General features: G+C 39.0%; 1 protein-coding gene across 1 annotated transcript in view; it reads left to right on the top strand.

Annotated features, from left to right (window-relative positions):
* St8sia6 (ST8 alpha-N-acetyl-neuraminide alpha-2,8-sialyltransferase 6) overlaps positions 1-27,272 on the top strand; it is a 271,765-nt gene that overhangs the window by 51,469 nt on the left and 193,024 nt on the right. The window contains exons 2-3 of the mRNA XM_031369053.1: positions 2,390-2,420; positions 3,222-3,278. The gene's annotated coding sequence lies outside the window, so the exon portion shown is untranslated. The remainder of the gene's footprint in view (positions 1-2,389; positions 2,421-3,221; positions 3,279-27,272) is intronic.

Below are 27,272 nucleotides of genomic sequence, written 5' to 3'. Positions count from 1 at the left end.
GCCTTTATATGTTACTTGACCTTTTTACCTCACTGCTTTTAATATTCTTTCTTTGTTTTGTGCATTTGATGTTTTGATTATGTGGCAGGATGAATTTCTTTTCTGGTCCAAACCATTTGGAGTTCTGTAGGTTTCTTGTATGTTCATGGGCATCACATTTTTTAGGTTCAGGATGTTTTCTTCTGTAATTTTGTTGATAATATTTACTGGCTCTTTAAGTTGGAAGTCTTCACTCTCTTCTATACCTATTATCCTTAGGTTTGGTCTTCTCATTGTGTCCTGGCTTTCCTGGATATTTTGGGTTAGGATATTTTTACATTTTGTGGTTTCTTTGACTGTTGTGTCAATGTTTTCTATGGTATCTTCTGCACCTGAGATTCTCTCTTCTATCTCTTATATTCTGTTGGTGATGCTTGCATCTATGGTTCCTGACTTCTTTCCTAGGTTTTCTATTTCTAAACTTGTCTCTGTTTGTGATTTCTTAATTATTTCTACTTCCATTTTTAGATCCTGGATGGTTTTGTTCAATTCCTTTTCCTGTTTGGTTGTGTTTTCCTATAATTCCTTAAGGGATTTTTGTGTTTCCTCTTTATGGGCTTATACTTGTTTATCTGTGTTCTCCTGTATTTCTTTAAGGGAATTATTTATGTCCTTCTTAAATTTCTCTATCACCATCATGAGATTTTAGATCCGAATCTTGCTTTTCCGGTGTGTTGGTGTATCCAGGAGTTGCTGTGGTCGCAGTACTGGGATCTGATGATGCCACTGATGATGCCAAGTAGTCTTGGTTTCTGTTTGTAAGATTCTTTCCTTTACCTTTCACCATCTGTTAATCTCTGGTGTTAGATGTTATTGCTGTCTCTTGCTGGAGCTTGTTCCTCCTGTGGGTCTGTAAGCCTGTGTCAGCACTCCTGGGAGATCAGCTCTCCCCTGGTAAGACCTGTGTGCAGAGGGCTGTGGATCAGCCTTCTCTTCTGGGTGCAGATGGATGAATGAAGTACCCTGTCCCAGCTCCTCTGCAGGTCCTGTATCCTGTGCCTCCAGGCTGGTCCAGCCTTAGAAAGTCACCAGAGAGAAAATGGCCTGTAGTACCTCCTGAGATCAGAAATGGTGAGACCTCCCACAGTTCTTTTATTGTTCAGGGTTTTTTGAGAAATCCTGGGTTTTTTCTTTTTCCATACGAAGTTGAGAATTGTCCTTTATAATTCTATGAGAAATTGTGTTGGAAGTTTGACAGTGATAATAGTGAATCTGTAGACTGTTTGATAGGATGTTCATCTTCACTATGTTGATCCTACAGATCTATGAGCATGGGAGATCTTTCCATCTTCTGTTTTTTTTCTTTCATTTCTTTCTTCAAAGACAAAACTTAAAGTCTTGTCCTTTACTTTCTTTGTTAGATTTGCTCCAAAATATTTTATATTATTTGAGGTTATTGTCAAAGGTGTTATTTTCCTGATTTCTTTCTCAGTCCAGTTGTCATTTCTATGTAGGAGGGCTGATTTTTTTGACTTAACTTTATATCCAGATACTTGGCTGAATGTATGTGCTTATTGGCTGTAGGAGTTCCCTGGTAGAATTTTTAGAGTCAATTATTTATACTATCAGACCATCTTCAAATAAAGATATATTGATATCTTTTTTACTACTTGATGCGTCCTTGATCTCCTTCAGTTGCCTTATTGCTCTAGCTAAGAATTGAAGTGTTATATTGAATAGGTATGGAGAGTGTGGACAGCCCTGTCTTGTTTCTTAATTTAGTGAAATTGCTTTTTTTTTTTATCTCCATTTAATTTGTTGTTGACTATGGGCTTGGTGTAAATTGCCTTTATTTTGTCTAGATATGTTCCTTGTAGTCCTAACTTTCCCAGGACTTTCACTAAAGTTCTTTTATACTTTTAATAAAGTAATCATGTGAGTATTTTCTTTCAGTTTGTTTAAATGGTGGATTACATTTTAAATTTTTGTGCATTATTAGTATTGTATATGTTCTTGGATTCTGTTTGTAAGTATTTTATTGAGTATATTTGCATCCATGTTCATAAGGATAATTGGTCTGTAATTTTCTTTCCTTGTTGAATCTTTGTGTGATTGGGTATCAGGATAACTTTGGTCTTATAAAATGAACTGGGAAAGATTCCTTCTGTTTTCTGTTTTGTGGAACAATTTGAGGAGTATTGACATTAACTCTTCTTTGAAAGTCTGGTAGAATTCTACACTAAAACTAATTGCCTCTGGGCTTTATTTATTTATTTTTTTGATTTGTATGCTTTTAATGACTGCTTCTATTTTACTGGGGCTTATAGGTCTATTTAAATTGCTTATCTGATCTAGATTTAATAAGATAATGTGCATGGTATTTATTGAGAAAATTATCCATTTCTTTTAGATGTTTCAATTTATGAGGACAAGTTTTTAAGGTATGTCCTTACAATTTTCTGCGTTTTCTCAGTGCATGTTATGTCCTCTCTTCATTTCTGAGTTTGTTTATTTGTATATTCAATCTCCACCTTTTAATTAATGTGGAAAGAGTTTGTTAATCCTATTGTTTTTTTTTCAAAGAACCAACTCTTTATTTCATTGATTCTTTTTATTGTTCTCTTTGTTTCATTTTATTCATTTCAGTCCCCAGTTTTATTATTTCTTGTCAGTTATTCATTTTGGATTTGATTTCGTTTTTGTGTTCTAGAGCTTTTGGGTATGCTATTAAATTGCTAGTATAATGTATGATCAGTTGTTTTTTTAATATAGTCTTGGAGTGCTATGAATTTGCCTCTTAGAACTGCTTTCACTATGTCTTTTAAGTTTGAGTAGGGTGTATATTCATTTTCATCCAACTCTTGAAAGTCTTTCATTTCTTTCTTTATTTTTGTCTTCACCCATTTTTTCATTCAGTTGAGAATTATTCAGTTTTCATGAGTTTGTAAACTTTCTGTTGTTTCTAATATTAAGTTTTAATCTGTGGTATTCAGATAGAATGTAGGCCATTACTACAATTTTCTTGCAGTCTGTTGAAATTTGCCTTGTGTCTAAGTATGTAGTCAATTTTGGAGAAAGTTCTATGAGGTATGGAGAAAAAAAATGTGTGTGTGTATGTACACATATGTGCATGCAAGTGTGCACATGTGTGTTAATATGTTTGAATGAAATGTATAAATATTTGTTAGGTACATTTGGTTTTGTACATTGTTAACCCTAGAATTTCTCTAATTTTTGTCTAGATGACCCATCTGTTGGTGAGACTGGAGCATTGAAGTCCTCTACAAATGTGTGTTAGGGTCAGTATGTGATTTAAACTATAGTAGTATATCTTTTACTAATGTGGGTGCCCTTGTGTTTGGAGTATAGATGTTAAGAATTGAAATGTTGCTGGCTGGTGGTGGCACACATCTTTAATCCCAGCCCTTAGGAGGCAAAGGCAGGCAGATTTCTGAGTTCAAAGCCAGCCTGGTCTATAGAGTCAGTTCCAGTACAGCCAGGGCTATACATAGAAACCCTGTCTCAAACAAACAAACAAACAAACAAACAAAAGAATTGGAATATCGTCTTGGCGGAGTTTTCTTTTGATGAATATATAGTGTCCTCTCCCATTTCTTCTGATTAGTTTTCATTTGAAGTATTTTTGTTTTTTAGATATTAACATGACTACATGACCTTGTTTCTTGGGTACATTTTCTTAAAATCCTTTTCCATCCTTTTACCCTGAATTAATATCTGTCTTCAATGTTGAGATGTGTTTCTTGAATCCAAGAAAAGGAAAAAAATTCTGGTTTTGCATCCATTCTATTAGTCTGTGTCTTTTTATTGGGGAATTAACACCATTGGTATTGAGAGATATCAGTCACTAACAATTGTTGATTTATGTTATTTTGTTGTTGGTGTGTGGGGCAGTGGGCAGTTCTGACAGCTGGAGTCCAGTAGAGTAGCCACCTGGGAACCCTGGAGACCCACTTAACAAAGTAAATTTGTTCACAAGGGATGGTAGGAGTTCGGTGATAGCCCCTGAGATGATGGCTCTGATTTTAGCCTGGACCCCTCACAGCTGCCCCTGCAGGAGATATGTGCTCTCTCAGACAGACAATACCTGAAGCTCCCAGCATTCTAGCTGGACCCTACACACAATCATCTGGCCACAAGCCAGGCATGCCATGCCCCATACAATAAAAGGGCTGGTTTGCCTCCTCCTCACTCTGTTACTCTCCTACTCTTCTTCTCACTCTCTTGCTCTCTTACTATTCTCCTCTTACTCTCCCTCTCTTGCTCTCTTACCCCCCCCTCACTCTCACTATCTTGCTCTTACTCTTGTTCTCTTCCTCCGTCACTCTCTCACACTTCTCTTCTTGCTCTTACTCTCCCTCTTGCTTTTCTCCCCTCTTACTCTTGCACTCTTGCTCTCTCTCTCCTCTGCTCTTTGTTCTCTTCTCTTGCTTTCTTCCTCTCCTTTCTCTCTCCTTCCTCTCCTTTCTTTCCCTCTACTCAACCAGCACATTCTATTCTTCCTACAATAAAATAACTCATTTATACATTGCCTCCTTTTTAACTAACGTGCCATGCAGTCCAGGGAAGAGAGAGAGACCAGGGCCCCAGCAGCAGGCCCTCTGCAACCAGGGAGAGAGAGAGAGACTCAGGCCACAGCCCAGCCCCCTACCACTTTGGAACGACAGGTGGTCATAAAGGTGGTAATCGTGATGGTGCCTGTGTGTGCATGTGTATGTGTGGTATGTTGTCTGAGATTATTTATTCTCTTTGTTTTCATGGTTTCATTTAACTTCTTTAGGTTGGAGTTTTCCTTCTACACCTTTAGATCTGAATTTGTAGATAAATATTGATTAATTTGGGTTTTTAATCACAGAATATCTTATTTTCTCCATATATGGTGATTGATTTTTTTTTCTGGGTATAGTATTATGGGTATCTGTGGTCTCTTCAAGTCTGTAGCACATCTGTCCAGATCCTTCTGACATTTTGCATCTCCATTGAGAATTCAGGTATAATTTAACAGGTCTGCTTTTATATATTACTTGGTCATTTTCCCTTTCAGCTTTAAATATTCTTTCTTTGTTCTGTACATTTAGTGTTTTGACTGTTATGTGGTAAGGGCAGTTTCTTCTCTGGTAAAATAATTTTGATGTTCTATATGCTTCTTATACCTTTATAGGTATCCCCTTCTTTAGGTTAGGAAAATTTTCGTCTATGATTTTGTTGAAAATATTTTCTGGGCCTTTGAGCTGGGCTTCTTCTTCTTTCTCTATTCCTATCATTCTTAGATTTGATCTTTTCATACTTTCCCAGAATTCCTGGGTGTTTTGCTTTAGATTTCACTTTTTTGGTAGATGTATCCATTTTAAAAAATCATATCTTCAATGCCCAAGGGTTTCATTTGTTTTCTGCTTTTGTTTTGTATTCTGAAATTCCATCTCTTGCTTTCTCTTGATGAGACTTGCTTCTGTAGTTCTTGTTTAAATTCCCTAAGTTTTTCCCCCAGAATTCCCTCAGTTTGGGTTTTCATTATCAATTCTACTTCTATCTTCATTTCTCAAACATTTTAATTCATTTCCATATACTGTTCATTTACATCTTCCTGGATTTCTTAAGGGATTTATTCACTTCTTCATACTTTTTGTGTTTTTCTGAATCTCATTAAGAGATTTATTCAATTCCTCTTTAAGGACCTTTATCTTCTTCATAACATGCTATTTTAAGGTCTTTTTCTTGGTTTTCAGTCATGTTGGGATATTCAGAGCCTGCTGTAGTAGCACTGTTGGGCCCCAGTGAAGATATATTGATCTGGCTATTATTGATTGTATTTTTATGCTGTCATCTAGACATCTGGGCTTGGGATGAATAGAGATCTGGGTGATGGTATCTGGTTTTGTGTCTGTTGGTGAGTGTTTTGTTCCTTGGTTTCTGCTTCCTCCCTTGATTTTAGGAGGTTGTGGTGGCTTTGTACTGACTGGTAGGAAATTTTCTGACAACCTGTTTCCACCACTCAGCTGGTGGTCCCTGGGTATGTCTGCTGGTGTTGGAGGCTAGTGTTATAAGATGAGTTTGGGTTAGGAAGGTTGGAGGAGAAGATCTTTGTGATCCATTGAGGATGGGGGTCAGAGATTAATAAGCAGACTACAGCTGTTTTTTTGCCACAGAGCTGGGGGTGAGAATAGGGGCACTGGATCGGAGGGACAGATGGTGAGGAGTATTTTCACTTTAAACCTACTTGTTGCCCTGGCTGGGCAGGTAGTGCCTGCTGGGGTTAGATCTTGGTACAAAACAACAAGTGAGGAAAGCAAAGTTGAAAGGGAAAGGTCTATGGGATCCACAAGAGATGGGAACAGGAGGCAGGAAAAGCTGCCATAGGTGCACTGCTGGGTACGAAACTGGAGAACTGGATCTAAGGAACAGAGAATGGTTTCTTTTAATGCAAAACACTATTTACTCTCTACAACTTGGGCAGTGTGGGTGTTCACTATTATGTTGGTTAATGAACACAGCTAGAACGTGTATGTACTCCAGGACCTTTTTGGGTTATGTTCATAGTTCATATGTACATTCCCAACAATGTTAGTATTATAGTTTCAAATTATTTAAAAACTTTAATTTAATTGTATATAACTTTAAACCCAATGTCTGTTTGTCTGAGTGCAAAACCTTTGTCCGCATTTTGTAACCCTCAATATTATGACATTCCTCAGTTACACTACAGTGAATGTTACTGAGAAATCTTTGCCTATCTTATTTTCTTTTTCTTTGGTTGAAAATTTTCATTTCTTTTTTCTTTTTTCTGTATGTTCAACAGGTTTGTTAAAACATTTCATTTTGATTACTCTGTACTTATTTTCAAAGGCATGCATCTTCTGTGTTCTGTAAATGTAGACTCAAATCTTCTGAATACCAGGGATATTTTCAGTTTATAGTTGCTGTCTCTGCTTTGATTTTCTTCTTTGGAGACTTTTATTGCAGATATATGCTACTATCTTAATCAATTTTGTATTGGTATAAAAGAACACAGTGGACTGGATAATTTATAGAAAATGGGTGTTTATTTGGCTTGTGGTTTAGGAGGCTCTGAAGTCTGAGAGTGTCCACTGACATGTCAAAAGGGTCTTCTTTGTGCTTTGTCAGAATGGAAGGGCAAACAAGAGCATGAGCAAAACAGAGCAGTGAGTAGCTCTATTCCTTTGCCAGGCTCCCATTTCCTGGCTAGCTAAACCGTTCCTACTGTAATGGTCTTCATCCACTGATGAGGGCAGTTTGCCAGTTAAAGATCTCTCGTAATAGTCGGTTGAATTTCAAACCACACCTCCAAGTGACCAGTCTTATGTTGCCCTTCAGCACTTTCCATCATTTTACACATTTTGTTGTTGTTTTTCATTTTCTCTAATTCTTCTTTCCCATCATTTTCTTTATGATATGACTCTGCTCTTCACTCTGTCCTACTTAAGTCTGCACCCTGAGCTTTTCTTTCACTTTGAATTCTTTCTTAAATGTTCTCAGCCCACTTTTCAAACCTTACCAAGGCACCCTGTGTTCTAATTCCAAACCATGATCTGAATAATTTTCTCTTCTTTTTCAATCACTCAGCCTCAATTACTGTCACCTGGTTTCTACTGTTTCCAAACTCTCAAGGCTGACGTAGAAATACAAGATTAAGATTTTCATTGCTGTCTGTTCTTATCTTTATGACATGATTTCATTGTCTATAGAAACAATGTTCTGGGGGCTGCTGAGATGGCTCAGTGGGTAAGAGTACTGACTGTTCTTCCAAAGGTCCTGAGTTCAAATCCCAGAAACCACATGGTGTCTCACAACCACCCGTAATGAGATCTGACACCCTCTTTTGGTGCATCTGAAGTCAGCTACAGTGTACTTATGTATAATAATAAAGTAATCTTAAAAAAAGAAATAATGTTCTGTAATTGTCATTTCTTAAGAAAACATGGCACAGGAGTCAACTAGCCACCACTGTTTCGTGTTCTCCAGTGTCCCAGAGAGAACAGAAACAGAGAATTTCCTAGCTTGGTGCTTTGGAACCCTACTCCTTGTTGCCAGTGTGCTGTGTTTGTACTTCAGGACATACCCAACTACTGAGGTCTGGCCCTTCTCTTTTGTCTGAGTGTGTCCCTATTCTGTTCATTTTCATACAATGCCTAACAGTTTCCTGAGGTATAGAGACTTGCCATAATTTTCTAAGGTGGCATTGAATGCATAAAATCCATTATTTCATCTTTATGTAAATTATGGCCTTTATAATTGGGAAAACTTCTTTATCTTTAAATATATATACTGATCTGAAATTTTGTGGAGGATCTGAAGTCTGGAAAGGCACTTCCCAATTTTTCCTTGTGGACAGTGGGCACCATCCATCATACAGAGGATAGACTTGTTATTAGGTACTGTTTATACCGAGGTTGCACCTTTTCTCTTTGAGACTATGCGTCATCCCATGCTGACAGCAAACACTTTCTTGAGGTCTTAGCATCTTTACTCTCCCTGTTGAGAAATCCTACAAGTTTTGATAGTAGACTTTTCCCATTGTATTGGACTGATGTTGAAGGTTAACTCTGTCTTAGAACTGGGTACCACCTATGCTGAAGATAGATTCTACCAGATTAGGATTGGACACCTTCCATTCTGAAAATAATCCCCTCTCCCTCCCTAGGATTGGCACTATTCATGAAGAAGGTTCAGTTTTCTCCCTTGTGGTTGGTCACTATCCATGATGAGGGTGTGTACTTCCCCTTAGGAATGGATGGTCACCTATTGACAACTCAATTTCTAGGCCATTCACTAGATGTCTTTTGCATTTCCCTAGCCTTTTCTCTTACTTGAGAACACAGGCACCTTATTGTTATTGGTGATTTGAAGCCTTCTCATGGGAGTGTTTTGCTTTTGTTGTACATGTCATTTATAGATCTTGTTTTTGTTTTCTCATAACAATGGCTCCATCTCTCTTTATTGAAAGGATATAGAAATGATTAAAAAAAGAGAGCCATTGGTGCTGCTGCAGATTCCTTTTGCCCATTGGTTATTTTGCAGCAACCGTGGTGCTGTGGTGCTATGGCTATTTCAAAGCATGTAAAACGCAAAGGTCAGAGTTTGTCTTTCTTTCTAATAGAATCACCCTTTCCTCTAATATACATAATACTGTTTGAAAATACAGTGAAAACCATTAGATAGGATCTAGAAAACTTGAAGGATTTCAGGAGAAAAGGCTACTGGAATTCATCCTCATATCCCCTTCCACATAAATTTGAAGAATTATAGCAATCAAGAAAATGCCTTATAGACATGTCCACAGGTAAATCTGATTACTCCGATTTACTCAAGGAAGTTCCTCAACTGAGGTTCTTGTTTCCCAGGTGACTCTAGTTTGTACCATGTTAACAAAAGCAAGCCAGCACACCTACTAGACATTCTTTCTGGGTGTGTCTGGAGGGGTGCTACAAGGTAGTGAGTGAGACAGATGGTCCTCCTAGGTGTGCATAGGCATCGTCTGTTTTTCTGTTTATTGTAGCACTGAACATTGAACCCAAGGCCTTGTGCACAGTAAGCATGTACTTAGCTAAGTGAGCTCTATCACAGCACCACAGGCATTATCAAAAGTGCTGAAGACCAGGATAGGGCAAAAAGGTGGACTGCATCCTCTTTCTTAGATTCAGACTATAAGATATACCATTAGTTCTGTGGCTATTAGATGTTGTGGTTTAAATATGAATCTTCCCATCTTCACCTCAATCATTTGAACACTTGGTAGATTCTAAGTTGAAGATGCTTTTTGGGAATGTGGCAGAACATTTAGGAGATGGATCCTCGTTGGAGGAAGTGGGTCATTGTGTATGGTGTGTATGGGTGTGTGTGGGTGGTGGTGGTGGTGGTGTGTGTAGTCAGGCCTTATAACTCAGCTCTACTTCTTGTTCATGTTTTATTTCTTGAGTATGAATGCACCACAGCTCACCCACTTCCTGTTCCTGCCACTATGTCTTCCCATACATGATAGACTGTGCCCCTTCAGAACTGTGGGCCAGAACAAACCCTTTCTTCTACTAAGTTGCTCTTGTCAGGGTATTTTATCACAGCAATTGGAAATGATGAAAACACTGGCTTTGCTGCATTTGTAGATGCAGAAAGCACTTCACAGTATTTCCTATCACTGTAGTCATATGAGCTAATGCTTTATAATAAATCTCTTTTATATACATCATGCCAGTATATTTCCTATTGGTTCTCTTATTTTGATGAAGTATGACAAATACAATGTGTGTGTATGTGTGTGTGTGTGTGTGTGTGTGTGTGTGTGTGTGTGTGTGTATGTTTATGTGTTTAGACCAGAAACCAAAAACAGGTGTTTTCTCCAGTCACACAAGGCCTAATTTTTTGAGATAGGATCTATCATTGAATCTGCAGATCACTGATTTGACTGACTGGCCACTGAGTCCTAGCAATTATTTTGTCTCCACATCCATAATCCCTAAGTTGTAGGTGCATGCTGCTATATCCACTGTTTATGTGGATGATGTCAAATGAACTCAGGTCTTTGTATTCATGTGGCAAACATGTTGTCAACTGTGCTATCTTCTGAGATCTATTTTCAAGTATCAATATTAATGCAAAAATATCCACAGTGAAGAAAGCATCAACAATTTAGATAAAGTTGAAATCAGAGTGCTGTGGGGAGCCATGTTGGAGCTTGAAGCAAAAGCAAAACCAAAACATTTGCAATGGTTCTGCCTTTGCTTTAAAATTGTATATTTGTTCATCATAATTACTCTGCATTAATTTTAATTTATTAAAATGTTGTGTGAAAAGCTTATTTCCTGGATTACCAAGTGTTTTGAAGCACTCTGAAATTTGGGTGACTGAAGAGAGTACTTCACTGACCTTGTTCTTGTCCTGAGCCTGCTGTGATCCTCTAACCAATCCGCTCACTTTCTCCCTCCCTCTCTCCCTCCCTAACTCCCTCCCTCCCTCCCTTCCTCCCTCCCTCCATCTCAGCATATCTGCTTTCCTGTATTAGTTACCTTCTTCCTCACTGTGACCAAACAGCCAATAAACACAGTTTTAGAGAGGAAGGTTTTGCTGTGGCTAATGGCTTCAGAGGGTATCAGTTTGTCATCTCAGAGCATGACTAACTCCTGGAGTACAACTTGATCCCATCAAAGTTGTCCCAGAAGCTGAGAGGCATAGAAGCTCCAAGCCCAGAAGCATAGGCCAGAGGCAAAGGAGCCTATAATCTATAATCTAGTCCTACTACCCAGCATCTAAGTTACTTCTGTGAAGTTTCATTTCTTCAAGCTTCTATACATTCCCCAAACAGAAAAACCATCTAGGGAGCCAGTGTTCAAACACATCAGCCTGTGGAGACATTTAATATTCAAACCATACCTTCCAAAATCAGGGTCAGTATGGTGGCAAGATCTGGCTTTCTTCTGCTCCCTTTGGGCATGTGGGGCTTGGTTTTGTCTGTGCCAGAGTTAATAGAGTCTGAAGCATGCTTACCTGCAGCCTGTAGAGCTCTTAAGTACCACTCCCCATTTACAGTATCTAAGTCTGGAGGCCATGGGACAGCTGCACTTCCGATTGCTGCTCAGATCTAAAGTCCCTAGAGTACCACTAACATAACCCAGGTGTCCAGAGTCAACTCTCACAGAAGGTTAAAATAATAGAAGAGGAGAACACACAGACTTCACAACCTGAACTGAGTAATAGATGCCATTGTTTCTCCCCCAAGGAAGTTCTCATGCATTGTATTCTCTTTCCCCACATCATCTCCCTATTCAGAATGTAGTGTGACACTCTAGTAAGTAGTCCAAACTTTGGACACTGTAACACAATGCAGTTATCTACAAAGTTTACATTTAAGAACTACACAACCAGGATACCAAAAAAAAAAAATCACAAAATTCTGAAGAAAGTTAAACCAAAACAAAAGCCAACCCCACCTCTAGCCCCCTTTCATAGCTGTCTTCAGTCACATGCAGTTCCATGGACCTTGTGATGGTTTATATATGCTTGGACCAGGGAGTAGCACTATTAGGAGGTGTGGCCTTGTTAGAGTAGGTGTGTCACTGTGGGTGCTTTGAGACCCTAGTTCTAGATGCCTGGAGGTGAGTTTTCTGCTAGAAGTCTTCAGATGAAGAAGTGGAACTCTCAGCTCCTCCTGAATCATGCCTGCCTGGACTCTGCCATGTTCTCATGATAATGGACTGATCCTCTGAACCTTTAAACCAGCCCCAATTAAATGTTGTCCTCATAAGAGTTGCCTTGATCATGGTGTTTGTTCACAGCAGTAAAACCCTAAGACAGACCTAAAGGCTATGGGTTGGACATGCCTATAATTATGCCAGTCTTGCACATAGATTATGTTGAACTGAGGAAAAGCATACACAAGAAAAGTTCTGTGCTATCTTTCATTGCACTACCACAGAGATCTCCATCACTGTGACAAAATACTTGAGGCAACCAGCTTACAAGAAAGAAAGATTTATTTCGACTCATGGTTTCAAAAGTTTCTGTAGTTGTTTGGCAGAACATGGTAATGGGCATTATCTTGCAAAAGAAAGATGTTCAACTCCTAGTACCTGAGACAGGAGAGGAAAAGAAGAAAATGAGGAAGAGGATGAGAGGAGAAAGATGAGGAGAAAGAGGAAGAAGTGACTAAGGTCATAATGTTCCCTTCAAGCTTACATTCTCAGTCATCTCACTTCTTCCCACTGTGGCAGACAGGAAAGCAAGCGTTCAGCACGTGTGCTTTGGAAGATACCTGAGATGCCAATGGAGACATTCACCTACCAGAGAGGGTGATTTATGACAATCAAGAGCAGGGGACAGAGCCAGAGCCGTGGTGACAGCCTTGCAAAAGCATCTTGTCCTCCATTAATTTTCTTTATGTATTTTTCCCTTCCATGGTATGCTGTGTTGACCCTCAAAGCCCAAAGCCTCTTTTGTCTTTTCACTTCTTTACAAAATTATTGTTCTTTGTTAAGATGCTGTACAAACGGAGATGCTATCTACCCATGCAATGTTATCACCATTGAGATCTTTGTGTGTACAATGTTCAAAACCCATTATATGCTAATCTGTATCTTGTCAATCTATTTGTAGGAATCTGGTCTCATGGTATACAGAAGGAAAAGAAAGCATTTACTTCTTGTCTTCCTTCCTCCCTCCCTTTGTTCCTTCCTTCCTTCCTTCCTTCCTTCCTTCCTTCCTTCCTTCCTTCCTCCCTCACTTCCTTCCTTCCTTCCTCCCTCCCTCCCTTCCTTCCTTCCTCCCTTCCTTCTTTCCTTTCCTTCCTTCTTCCCTCCCTCCCTCCCTCCCTCCCTTCCTTCCTTCCTTCCTTCTTCCCTTCCTTCTTTCCTTTCCTTTCCTTCCTTCTTCCCTCCCTCCCTCCCTTCTTTCCTTCCTTCCTTCCTTCCTTCCTTCCCCCTTCCTTGTTCCCCCTCCCTTTCTTCTTTCTTCTCCCCACTTTGCATTCCATTGTTTATGGTGCTGAGGATAACAGCAGAGAATAAGTCAAGATTTTGTCCTTATGAAGTTTATGTTTCAGTAAGAACAGATAAAGAAAAATATATGTATGTTATTAGCATGTCAGATAGTCGTAAGTGTTGAAACTACCTGGAACCATGACAGCTAGATATGGGGAACAGGATGTGCTGGGCCATGAAACTCTCACACTTACCATTTCCAGGCCTGGAGAGATGACTCAGTGGTTAAGAGCGGTGACTACTCTTCCAGAGGTCCTGAGTTCAATTCCCAGCAACGACATGGTGGCTCACAACCATCTGCAATGGAGTCTGATGACCTCTTCTGGTGTTTGAAGAGAGCAATGGTGTACTCATGTACATAAAATAAATAAATCATTAAAAAAGGGGGGCTGGAGAGATGGCTGAGTGATATGTCTGAAGACAGTGACTGTGCTTACATACATACAGTAAATAAATATTTAAAGCATTTCCAACAATGCAATCTTTCTACCAGCTCCTCTTCCACATCTATTTTTACTGATATGAAAAGTGTGTCCTTTAGGCCATTCTTTTCTCTGTAAGTCATTAAGTACTTTTCCTGCATGCTGCAGTACCTGCTGAAAACCACCACTGACACACACTTCAGCAACAGCCTGTAGATGAGACAGAATCAAGTTTACCCCTCCATTCAGGAATGGAGGGTATTTCCTCTACCAGGTCCCCAGGGGGGCTTCTGGAGAGGGGAAAGGTCAAGTTCTATTGAGAGCCAGAAGTTTGGTTTAAGGAGAAACTTTCAGATCTTGATCTGGTTACAGGATGGATCATGTTTAACACTTTAGAACTGGTGGATATGCAAAGCAGGAAACTTGAGACAAGAGGCTCCAGTGTTTAAGGAAGCGTAAGTCAACCTTCCCCATGGTGGTCCTTGTGAATTACGGATAGGCCTATCAGGAATTTTGAATTAATGAGCAATTAGATCATTTCCCAAGGTTGGAGTAATCTGAAATAATAAAGTTATGCTAATTAATCTGTAAAGACAATGGGATAATAAGAGGTGTGTTAATAAGGCCACTCTGACTATAATAGTAAGTTGAATACATAGTCAATCCAGCATAGTTTATTTATTAATTGTAGTGGGGATTAAATCTGAGGCCTTGGGCATGTTAGGCAAGCATATTGCTAAAGATCAATATCCCCAACAAAACTAGAGTTTGAAACCTTTGTGTGATTTTTCAAACATCATAATATGGGCTAAATTTTTAAAGTTTTAAAGAGTCAGGTTTGAAAACTATGTGTAATGTCATGGTTATATGAAATTGCCAGTTTCTGTTCTGACATTTCAGAGATATTTTGACATCCATCCTTTTTGTCAGGTGCTTTTACACCTGAAAATAGGACAAGAATTTAGTTTCTGCCCCATCCTAAACCTACAGAAGCAAAGTATATGTACTATTTTACACACTCAAATTAACTGTGCTCCAAACAGATTAAATTTGAGGTCAAAATATTTACCACTAAATCACTGTCATTAGTTTTTAAACCTTTTTTATCATACTGAGATTTGGGAGGTTTTTGAAACAGGATCTCACTATATAGCCCAACTTGACCTTCAATTCACTATGTCATTCAGACTGACCTTGGACTTGTGATCTTCCAGCCCCAACCCTCTGGATTGCCGCCATCCACTTTTAAACTTGAGCCGTGATTTTACTGACAGCCTCATGTAGACTTGGTCCATTTATGATGGTGGTAGTGCTTAGAGAGGAGCAAGGAGATGGGGTTGAAAAGGTTTGTTTGGCAAGTCCCCCAAAAATACTTTTAAAAATGCTCTGGCCAATTTGGAGAAGTGGGTCATAATTCATGTGTGGCAGACAGGGCCATTCATCCTCTTTGATGCATTTCAGCTACTGCACAGCTGTCAGGCTAAGGAAGTTATAAATCTTCCTACATGTTAACATTCACATTTAATTAATACTAATAGGCAAAGTTGTCTCTAGAGGAAGATGATGTGATGGAGAGAATAAGGTCTGGGAAGGAAATAATAAAGGTAGTGTGTGAACATATTATCTCTAGATCAATCTGGCCTCATTGTTAATAGTATTATCCCCTGTTGATATTTTTCTATAGTTTGGGTTTTTTTTAAGGGCTTTTATGTGGTTTGTATTTTTTAAAAAACTGTAGACAGCTCTACTTTTTCTTTGGAAAATCCCATTTAGACTCATCAAACTTCTTAGGCAATATTTTAGGACTGTTTCTCACATTCTTGACATCCATCAGTTTCATCCCTGTCCCAGACAGGTTCTTGAGGCTTTGGGCTGTGACAGTGCCCAGAGGCTTGATTTCTAAATGGTCCTTGGGCTCAATCAAAATCAAGTTGACTCAGTAGCATTGAGCAATGCAGGCATCCAGAATCCTTTTAAAGAATGCAGAGTCTTGCATTGTTGTGTGCTACAAAGTAACCTGAATGATGACTCTCTCCCAAAGCCCTTGAATCAGTTTCTATGTAGATAATGAACAACCCAAACAGATTTCAGAAAACACTCACAGCACATCCAGGACAGTCTGATTCTGACTGTGTCCAATATGTAATGAGTTTCTGAGGGGTGATGGGGAGAAAAACTTTCTCAGACTTCTCCCCCTATTCCCACTGTTCACCATAGCATTTAAGGTAAATCCCTGTAAGGGATTTCCAAATGTTACTCCTTCTCAGAGATGGTCTTAGATGGTTTTGAGTAATTTGAATTTATCTATAAAGTTTGAAATAAGTGGTCTAGCAATGTTTCATCTGGATGATTTTTCCCCCTCCAGACTAGAGTGATTTCATTTTTCATTTATTTTTTAAGACTAAAAGTTTAACTAACATAAGAATTTTCCTTTCTGAACATAGTCAATAGGATAAATTGGCAACCTACTGATTGGGAAAAAAATCTTCTCTAACCCTACATATGGTAGAAGGCTAATATCCAAAATATATAAAGCACTCAAGAAGCTAACTTCCAAAAAACAAACAACCCAGTCAAAAATGAGGTATAGAACTAAATAGAATTCACAACAGAGGAATCTGGGATGGCCAAGAAGCACTTAAAGAAATGTTCAAAGTCCTTACTCACCAGAGAAATGCAAATAAAAATGACCCTGAGATTCCACCTTACACCAATGAGAATTGCTAAGATCAAAAATTCAGGTAACAGCACATGTTGGTGAAGAAGAGGAGTAAGAAGAACACTCCTCCATTGCTGGTGGAACTGCAAACTTGTACAACCATTCAGGAAATCCATCTAGAGGTTCCTCAGAAAATTGGAAATAGATATAACTGAAGATCCATTTATACCACTCTTGAGCATATACCCAAAAGATTCCACATCCTACCACAGGGACCTGTGTTCCACTATGTAATAGCCAGAAGCTGGAAACAACCCAAATGTCCCACAACAGAAGAATGGATACAGAAAATGTGGTTCTGTATGAAATACTATTCAGCTATCAAGAATGAGGACATCATGAATTTTTCAGGTAAATGGGTGGAACTAGAAAATATCATCCTGAGTAAGGCAACTCATATCCAAAAGGACATGCATGGTATGTACTCACAAATAAATGGATATTGTCCAAGAAAATAAAGAATACTTAGGATACAAGCCACAGAACTCAAGAAGGTTAACAAGCCTAAGGACCCAACTGAGGATGCCTCAATCTCACTTGGGAGGGAGAAGAAAGCAATCATGAGGGGAAGAAGAGGGAGGGAGGGACCTTGGTAGGTGAAAGGGGAACATGACCAGGTATTGGGGGGTAGAAGTGAAGCCCTGAGGGCCAGCATAAAGAGTGGAAACAGGCAACCTCGAGAGGTAGGAGGTGGGGGGACCCTCTCAAATATACCAGAGATCTGAGAGGTGAGAGACACTCAGAATTCAAAGGGAGGGACCTTAGATGAAATGCCCTACAGTGGAGAGAAGGAACTTGTGGAGTCCACCTCCAGTAGAAAGACAGCATCAAGTGGAGGGATGGGGTTGCCATCCCACAGTCAAAAACTCTAACCCAAAACTGTTCCCATCTGAAATGACTGCATGGACAAAATGGAGAAGAGACTGAGACGAAGGAGGTCCAGTGACTAGCCCAAATTGGGACCCATCTCAAGGGGAAACTTTAAGGACTGACATTATTACTGATGCTATGGTGTGCTTAGAGACAGGAGCCTAGCATGACTGTCCTCTGAGAGGCCAACAAGCAGCTGACTGAGACAGATACAGATACTTACACCCAACCAATGGATAGAAGCTGGGGACCCTCTGTGGTTGAATTGGCGAAAGGCTGGAAGAAGATGAAGAGGAGGGTGACCCTATAGGAAGACTACCAGTCTCAACTAACCTGGACCCCTGAGATCTCTCCAACACTGAGGCACCAACCAGGTAGGATACACTAGCTGGTCTGAGGCCTCGACATATACAGCAGAGGACTGCCTGGTCTGGCCTTAATGAGAAAAGATTCACCTAATCCTAGAGAGACTTGAGGCCCAGGGAATGGGGAGGCGTGGGGTGGGGACATCCTCTTGGAAATGGGGGAAGAGGAATGGGATGAGGAACTGTCAGAGCATAGACCAGGAGGGGGATAATGATTGGACTGTAAAAAAAAATGATTAAAGATAATAAAAAATAAGAATTGCCCTTTCTAATAACTTTAGGGGATACATTTTAGGATCTCTGGTGATGAAGTTTAATATCTAAACTAAGTACAGTGAGAGATTAACAATAACAATTACAATAAGATAGGGCAATTGTTATAATAGTGCCACAATAATTTTATGGGTGTAATATTTCTCTTTTTCAAGATATCTTCTTCTACTCTGTTCACTGAGGTCTGGGTTCTCATCCTACAGAGAGACCAACGTCCAGAGTACTGAGGAGAAAGAAGGGTTTTAGTCAGTGGATGAAGAGTGAAAAGGAGGAAGCTATGCTTTCAAACCAACTTATCAGCTCTAAGAGGCTGAGAAATGAAAGACATGGGGCAGAAATAATGAAGGACACTTAGGCTTATAAATGGGATGAATATTTGTCTTTTCTGATGAGAATGGGAGATTTTCCAATCATGGTATCAGATAGGCATCTTCAGTCTTGATAGGAAAGAAGAGAGACTAGACAAGTCTAGGTCAAGCTAACCATGTATTAAACTCATAGACAAAACTTTTCTCACACTGTCAATATGTATGTCTATGTACAGAACTGAGTGGCACCTGATCCAAAGGTTAAGGCAGCAGAAAGGAAGAAAAAAGAAAGAGAAGAAAAAAAGATGAACAGATTATGAAGGCTGTGATACTTAGCATTTATTGTCAACTTGATGGGATTTAGAATCACCATGGAAACACATGTGTGTGTCTATGAGAATGTTTCCACAAAAGTTTAACTGAGCAGAGAAAATGTACCCTAAATGTAGGCAGTGACATCTTATAGGCTGGGGTCCCAGGATGAATTAAAAGAATAGATTAAGCTGAGTGACAGTACCATCCCTCACTTCTTGATGGATCACAGGTATAATGTCAACAGCTGCCTTAAGGTCTCACTACCATGACTTCTGGACCTTGATAAATTGTACCCTCAAAGTATGAGCCATAAACATTTCCTTTCTTAAGTTTCTTTTCCTGGGTATATATATTTATTCACAGCAAGAAAATTAATCTGTACAAAGGCAAAGACGCCACACCATCTCAGCCTCTTCAGTCATGTGGTAGTGTTGGTTGTTCCAAAGGAAGAGGCAGTGATTTCAAGAAAGGTGGACTCTGAAAAGTCACATAGACAGCCATTGTCATCATGACCCACACATCCGTAGTGTTATCTAGAGCAAAGATTTAGGGAACTACTAATGTGTTTTCTATCTTTGTGGCTTCCAAAATCAGTCATTTTTAGAAGCCAACTAGGAGCTAGTGATGCTAAATGGTTCATTTAGGGTTTCCTTCTATAACATTTCTTCTTGTTTATTACTGGTAGCTGAAAACAGGGAATGCCAAGTGTGGATAAAAAGGAAAGTGTTGAACCCCAGCATACCCACAGAGCTACTTTAAAACTCCCTTGATTTCGGCTTCATTTTAGGAGAGTGGAATGGGATGGATTTGCCAATTCTCTCTCCAAATCAACCTTGAAGAAATGCAACAAAAGTGTAGATCTGAGAAGCAAGGGCAAAGAGCATAATCCTCGTGGGAGCATGGTGGACACAGAATGAGATGGGAGACAGGTTCGGGAAAGAAGGACAGCCTGAGGAGAACAATGTAGACACATGCGTTGGAGAACAACATCCAGACTGTTGTTGCTTCCTCCCTTCTTGGTCTTGGGTTGCTAGAGACTGTGCCGCAGACATCAGCTCTTTCTAGCCCAGCCCTGTGGAGTGCTAGGATCTTTGAGGTAATGTCAGTGTACAGAAAGATCCTTGCAGGAGTGAGATATTTATGAAAGTAGATGAGAAGGTACCAGCCACATTCTCTTCTTCTCTTTGTTCCTGGCTTTGTAAATCTACAGAGCAGGCAGATTGTGGCCAAGGATGCTGCTAAATCATGAGACTTATTCTTTCTAGTTTATAGATGAATTACTAACTACAACAGGCACTCACAAAGTGCCAAGCATAGTGTGTGTGTGTGTGTGTGTGTGTGTGTGTGTGTGTGTGTGTGTGTGTGTGTGTAAACAAGACAAAACAGCAAACAAGACCTAGCTACTTGGTCTATAGCAGTAGTGTTACAAACTGAAAGCCTGCCTGAGCTATATGGAGATACTTGTAGCACCAAGACACAGCTAGTAATGTCTAACTAGGGAAGGACAGAAGCTGTTGCTGATCCTTGGACATCTCTACCCCTCCCATGCAAGGCTATGATGGCAGCATGTGTACCAGACACCAGGCTTGATTGGGAAAATGGTGTTTCTAAAGCTTCCCTTCTGTGCATATTGGCCAATGGATAAAATTTCCTGCCAGAACTGGTTATTTTTCAGCTGTACTGAGTACTGTTCTTTTTTGAAAGAACATGCAAATTGGATAACACAAGGTTTTCATTGCATGAAAGACACCATGAACAAAAGTAGAAGTGACAGGTATTAAGAAATTGTTTGACAATGCCCCAAACTGACAAGGGACCAACAACCAGAATACAGAATGCACTAAGGATTTCTGGAAATCACCTAGAAGGAAGAAACTCCAACTTGAAATCAGGCTGAGAGTATAAATAGGCAATTTATAGAACAGAAAGCCCTAAAGGTTGATACACATGAAAGAGCTGCTTAAATTCATTATTCATCGACATTTAAGTTACATTACAATGAAAGATTTCACACACAATAACCTTGCAAAACAATAGGGATGTGGACTCCTGTGATTATACGCAGCTGATAGGAATATAAATTAGAAAAATCATGCTAGAGAACATTCTGGAAGGAAACAAGCAAATTAACCATGTGTGCAGTCGAAGGCTCAGGAATGCTACTCCTTACAGTTTCCTGAAGATGCTAATGTGTAGTCTTATTCAGAAACATGCTTGTGAGTGGTCATCAAGATGTTTTTTTTCTGGGTGATGGAAGTAATCCAGGTATTTAGCACTGGGTTAGAGGATGGTGAAAATGTACTACATTTCCACTACAGTAGTTTGATCAGGGGCTACAGCAAGGAATTCTATGAATACAGAAAAATGCCAACAAGTTTTAAAGACAGAATCCTGAATAACTAGCATAAGAAAGAGTACAATCTACAGTATTGATGCTAGTACTACTTATATAAAACTATAAGAAATGCATATAGAATCAAAATTAATAACTTAGAAGAATAAACACAAGCCAGAGATTATATACTGGATTAATTGAAAATGTTGACAGTATGGTTGTAGGAAAAGAGAGCGAGCAAGGAAAATAATGGGAATAATTAGATAAAAGGAGAGAGCCAGACATTCTCAGATCATTGCTTTCAAGCTTTTCTGTTTTATTAAGAGATTATAATGGATTATTCAATCAAAAGTTCCTAGTTCTAAAGATACACAGGTACTGATGGATGGGGACGGTATAAGCTCATCAATTTGGGATCAGGAGACCTGCCACACATAAGAATCCCACTGAAGAGATTTCATCATAGTTTTCTCTATATTCAAATATTCCAGCCTGGAGAGAAGCTAATTGTTAAGACTCAGGAAGCAAACAACTCATGTCCCAGGAATTTCCTGAAACTTACAAGATTCATAAGATCCATCCCCAAGATTATGTGAATAATAAAGTTTTCTTGGAGACTCTCCAATAGGCTGAACTGCCTGCAAACTATGCATGGGCCTCCATGGATGCAGCTTTTGTGAGGGGTTACCCATGCTAACATATGTTTTTCAGTGATGTATCTGTCTTTGAGTCACCTATGCCCCCTATAAGTAATCCATTTCCCATATTATTATACCTAATCCTTTTAAACTCAGTTTCACTAAGATAGGCTTGGCTAGAGTTGTTTCTTTGGTCCATTATCAATGCTACATGGGGTGAATAGGTATTTTTTAATTGATTCTCTAGAAAAGTCACATTAGGGACAGGTAAACGGAAGCCAGTGTGAATATCACCTTCCTCCTACTTGTCCTAAGAAAAGGGAATAATGTTTTGACTGATAAAAAATCCAAGGTCAAGTACAAAACCACACAGGGTCACTTTTCTTTCTTTAAAAGAAAAGATCTGTCATAGAAGCCTAGAGTACAGAAGACAGTGGGAAAGCTCATCCTACCTCACCAGGGAGTTTCTGGCTTGACAATTAATTGGCTTGCACCTGGGCTAATTTCCCCAGGTATAATTTGTCTAACCATGAGAGATCAATCTTTAAAATGATGCAAGGTAGCAAATACAGCAGGGAAAAGAAGGGCTGAAAGGAAAACCAGTAATCTGATTTTAAAAGTTACCTGTGAAATAGCATGAAATGCTACAATACTGGCACAGTGCTTAATTTCCCACAAAAATGATTCATGTGTCTACACTTTCAAAAGCATTTAAGTCTTCTTTTAAAATATTCCCAAACCCCAAAGTGTTATGATTCAAGAAGTCTCTTCCCAAAGCTGTGATTTTTGTCTGTGATTTTGCTATTGAAAACAATTTCACATTGAGAGTTATAAACATCTGAAATCAAGTAACATCATAAAAATTACAGAGCATGGCTGGAAAAGAGACCAGTGGAAGAGCATAGAAAGTCTATAGACAGTCATAACATACAGACGGACATCTAAAGATGCCAGGATATGTATCACTTCATCAGTAAATACTAGGAGTTAAGAAAAACATGCTACTTTGGATTCAGAAAATGGCAAATCTTTTAAGTAAGATTTTTAAGGAAAAGTTTGTGTTTGAGGTAGATTTAAAAAAAAACAGGTAGTCTTGGGGATATAAAAAGAATATTTAATGCAGAGGGATCTATTTGAAGGAAGGTTCAAAAATCGTCAAAGAGAAGGTGTGTTGGGGAAATGGTATGAGTTTGGCCATTGTAAAGATCAGTGACAACATGACAAGTACTAAATACTTAGTACTACTGTGCATGCTCTAAGAGGAGAAGCTGACAAAGAGTTAGCATCTGGGGGGGACACAGATAGTGACAAATGCAGAGTGCTGAACTCAGGTGTCAGTCTTGTTACAGGAGTATGAACGCTGGTTGTAGATCACCAGATGTGTTTCCAATTGATCGCCAGTTGAGAAAATTCGATGTGTTGATTGACCTTTCAGGTCAGGCACAGGGCATGGCTTTGCAGGAACTCCAAAGAAACATGTTTGATTCGCTATGGAATGGGCCAGACAGGACATAAATGAAGTTAAAGGGCCTGTTTTGGTGTTTTAAGATAAGAGGAAGGACAGTATGAAGAGGCATGAAGTGGTGGGAAGAAGAGTGAGAGCCTTCAACAAGGACCTTGTGAAGTGTACAGGGCTGCCAACAACTGTGGTGTCCTGTGACCTAAGGAGGCTGTCAGGAAGGTGTAGCTTGGGGAAGGAGATCAGGTAAGTTTAGGAGCTAGAAGGAGGTAGATACTGGTGGAAAATCAAGGTGCAGACACTCAGGAAGTGCCTGTTAACAGGAGTTACAACTCGTTCAAGAAGTCAAAAGTGGAAATCATCCATCCAACAAAAAGGGTGCCCCCTGAGAATCATAGCAGCAGGATGGGTTGGGGGAAGTGGCGAGGTATTCTGATATGTTTCTATCTTCTACTTTCTAATTCCAATACACAGCACGTGTACATCATCACTAGTAGACCTGTTAAGAGGTCAGTGTGTGACTCGAGTGGGTTTAGGATGAGGCGTATTAACCAGAGTCCCTGTGAGAGCTGCTCATAGCTACTTAGCAGCCATCCTTCTTCTCTCCCTGGAGAGGAAATATTCTCTTTGCTTTCTATGGCTCATTCCTGTGGTATGTGTGTGTGTATACACATAACAGGTCAACCCACCCACCTCTGCTAGCTGCCGATTTTCATGAATAAGCTCTTCTTTCATGCTTTCTGGGGCTTCTGTTTCTGACAACACCATTCCTGTTGTAGGTGTCACTACTTTGCAAATAGAACTTGCCTCTCTTCACTAGGAAAAATAACGTTTAAGTCAGGCTTGCCCATGATCTCAGAAAAGAATGTTATATTCTTTGCATCTACCAGGATGGAGTTTCCCACAGGCTTTGCCATTGCAAAACTCATAATTAGACTTAAAATCTAAATAATGCAAAATTTATAAGAAACCCTAACAATCCCTGCATATTTTTGAGGATGAAGTCTCACAAAGCAGCCCAGGCTGGCCTTAAAGTCATGATACCTGCCTCTACCGCCTGAGCGCTGAGTTGACAGTTGCATGCCATCATATCCAGAAATAATGCATATATTACAAAGGAACATTAAGTTAGTGCTTAACAAGCAGCACCTCATTTATCCATTCATTCTGCAAACAAGTATTGTCCGTTTTCATAACAGTAAGGTCTAATGTATTTAAAACAGTTAACATTCATCTCATCTCCAGAGACATTTGACTTCCAAAATTTAACCAATTCTCTTAAGTGAAATGACTTATGAAAACAAATTGGGGGGGGACATCTCAATGGACAAATAATTTCCTACTACTCAAAAAGTCATCAGTTATTGGGTTAGAGTAATAAATTCCCCCAACACACACACACACACACACACACACACACACACACACACACACACACACACATAGTGGAGAGGAATATTTGAAATGTTTGTTTCAAAATAAGATATGTTATCCTGATTTTATTAATGAAATGCTATCTATTCTGAAATATAATTTGTTTAAAAATGAATGAATGAAAAAAGAAGCACAGAGCACTCTCCTGTTTCTAGTGGGGTGATCTTACCTATGTGGGGTGACATCCATCCATTCAGTTCTTCTCAAAGCTCCCAGGTGACTCTATAAAGTAAATTTCCTAAAATGTCAACTCATTATCCCCTTATAATTTAAAATTTCACAATCCTTGATATTAAAAATTAATTCTCCAGATGTCCTTGCCTTTAATTAAATCTCTAAACATTTTTTGGAGGCTCTGGCCTGTTCTGATCTCCCTATCTCTACACTACCAACAAATTACTCCAATTTGTATGAATGTACCTGACAAAAAAACCCTCTAAGTAAAATCCTTTAATTTTTAGGCATTTTTTAAATTAAAAGTATGGGCTGCAATAATATACCAACATTATTGTACTGGCGTAAGCTATTTTTAGGGATAAATTTAAAATAATTAGGACATTAGTAATTCTAAGGCAGTATAACATCTCAGGACTCAGGCAACATGCAGCTGTTCCCACTAAGAGAAGAAAGTGTCTTCCTCCAGATCAGCAACACAAAGGGTAATGTCTGATGGGTGCCGAGGAGAGGAGACAGCACAGATGCCTCAGTCCATTCCTGCTAACAACTTGCTCTGGGACCTGGAAAGAAATCATTTCACTTCCTACTGGTTGGGCTTTCACAGCTGGAATAGAAAAGGTAATGAGGCTTTGTTTGGGTGAAGCAGAAAATTCTAGCTCTGCTCATTGCTCTGCAGCAATCCAAACGCAAAGCATGACATGGATTCAAATGTTCTTAGCATGTCATTCATGCCACGTGTATGCTTTGCAAGCTTGATGGAAGGAAAACAAGGGATAGTCAGTTAAAAACTGTGAAAAGCAAACAAGCCTCGGTGCTGTGGAGTAGGGTCAGGGAACAGGGTAAAGAGCCAAGAAAGAGAAGCAGAAAGAGAACTCACGGCTGTCTTTAGTCTACCATTTTGGTTATGAAGTAACTTTAATTAAATTTGTATTTTAATTAGATAATCGTAAGGTGTTAAATGTCATTGAAACATCTTAATTGAGTTAATGAGGTGAGAAAATAGGACACAGAATTCTAGCTAGGTCAAACTTGTAAGCTCTATTATCAAAACAGAGAAAATGTAATGGTATCCTTTCCATTACCTAGAGAAGCAAGCCATTAAAGTCAGGTGCCTTGGAACACAGGTAGAAAATGAGAATCATTCAGATATGCAAAACATAATTAAAGGAACAGTTTCCAGAGGAAAATTAATTAAACCAAGTAAACATATGGATTATCGCATAACTTAAGTGTAAAATTACCACTTTGCACATTATGTAGACTCCAGGGGAATAAGAATTCTAGTTTGAAACGTAAGTGTTTTAGAACATTGCAAAGATCAATGTATCGGGCATGGAGTCATCAATCTTTAGAAATCCAGTGACAGAGTGGGCATAAGAAAATACTCTCAGAAGCATGACAAATCAAAAGTGAGTGTCCTTATCAACTGCACTCTTAGGGTAGTGCTGCATGTGCCATACGTACCTACATCATACATACATACATACATATATACATCATATATTCATATATAATGCATACATACATCATACACATAACACACATACATATATACATAGTACATATATATACACACATACATACACATATACATAATACATACATACATACATATATGCATACATACATAAAAGGTGTGTAATGACTTTTATTTCATTATCAAGGGTTTCTTACCTAGTCATGACTCAGAACTTGGAGGCAGGAGGATCAGGAGTTTAAGGCTATTCTTGGCAACATAACAAGTTTTAGCCTAGTCACAGCTACACTGAAACTCTGTCTCAAATAAAATAGAACAACAAAGGTTTTCTTAAATATCAGAATTTGAGTGCCATGCATGTGATTGAACACAACATGCTTCAAACTTTAATCTTCATATTCTACCTCAGTAGACATGAAAGAAGGAATGTCTAATTTCTGTGCCATCTTCCAATCACAATAAGGTTCATCCCTAGGTGACCGCCTCCGATTTTCCGATTGGATAGCTAATTTCCCATTTTTAGATGCTGGAAAAATTAAGACTCCTTATGGGCATTTGATTTTTCTTTTATTGTGGTTTTTCCCCCAGTGCTTTCCGGCTTGCTTTTTAAAAACTTTGTTACCGATCCAAGAAACCTGTTTTACCTGTGGGAAAAAAATGGTGAAATGTACTGTACTTTGAATAATTTACAGTCTCTTTTTAAGAAAAAAGGTGAATATTTTATATTTGCTAGCAAATAAAATATGTACAGTATGTATAAAAACAGCATAAATACTTGATAGGTCTCTGGGCCATTACTTTGGATTACTTTGGATTAAGGATGCACTGGGCACCACATGTCTTTTGTGCTTGCTTCTATTCATTAGAGCAGTAGAGAAGCCACTGTAGTTTTCACATTATATTAGGCACTTTGAGTCAGTATTTTCTTTTTCTCTTTTTTTTTTTAAACTTTTATTGCATTATGATGAGAAAAGTTACATGATTTCAATTTATCTGAAT

This window comes from Mastomys coucha, unplaced genomic scaffold (assembly GCF_008632895.1).
Source record: "Mastomys coucha isolate ucsf_1 unplaced genomic scaffold, UCSF_Mcou_1 pScaffold15, whole genome shotgun sequence".
Classification (NCBI taxonomy): domain Eukaryota; kingdom Metazoa; phylum Chordata; class Mammalia; order Rodentia; family Muridae; genus Mastomys; species Mastomys coucha.
The sequence above is the reverse complement of the archived record's forward strand: the minus strand, read 5'-3'. Positions and strand labels throughout refer to the sequence as shown.